Raw genomic sequence first — 795 nt, forward strand, 5'->3', positions numbered from 1 at the left:
TTMTGGAACAATGTCAGCTGTTGTGCTGCAGGAGGACACCACAAGAAGAAGTAAGGGGCAGCGTGTCTTTTAGGATCACTRACCAAKCAAACAAAAACYTGTTACAGTCATCAGAGCTGAACTATGAAGGAGAGGACTTCATAATTCTAAAATAAAAGTCCACAACTCCYCGGCAAAAACTCTAAAATGAAGCTCAGCCACTTCTTCACATCCGCTATTTAATAAATAAAGCTCATAACTTCCTCTGTGTTGACAGTCACTTATTAAAGACGTCACGTGTATCTGGRTCATCAATCGCAGATAAATCTGGTGGTGGCATTATGGCAATTTCTTCAGGGTAACATCCTCCAGCAGGTGCAGGATCTGGGCAGGTCCCCCTCCCGCTATCAGTCAATGATGACGGCCTGTTGGGCGGCCTAAATTCTGAAGGTGCTGGTGCGGATTCAATGCTCTGCCGTAATATTTGCGATGCTGTCAGTCACCAAGTCTTCATCCACTCTTGGTTTTAAAAAAATTTTTGAAATTGACATTTGTTTTGCTATTTCTATTTTGCATTTATGGCTCACATTTGTAAAACAACTAGCCCTAGCTTGTTTACAGCTCTGGTTTGAATTTGGAGCGTAAAGGTCATGTGACTCATAACAGCCAATGAGAGCAGGTCTTGCAAAGACATTCTGACTAATCACCACCATGCATAAAATATATTGTTAATTTAAATTTRATTTCATTTTAGTTCATTTACTTTATTTTATGATGGTTTTGAGTGACACCCTCAAAAATAGAACTAAATAACAC

The sequence above is a fragment of the Austrofundulus limnaeus genome, unplaced genomic scaffold (assembly GCF_001266775.1).
Source record: "Austrofundulus limnaeus strain Quisiro unplaced genomic scaffold, Austrofundulus_limnaeus-1.0 Scaffold698, whole genome shotgun sequence".
Lineage (NCBI taxonomy): Eukaryota > Metazoa > Chordata > Actinopteri > Cyprinodontiformes > Rivulidae > Austrofundulus > Austrofundulus limnaeus.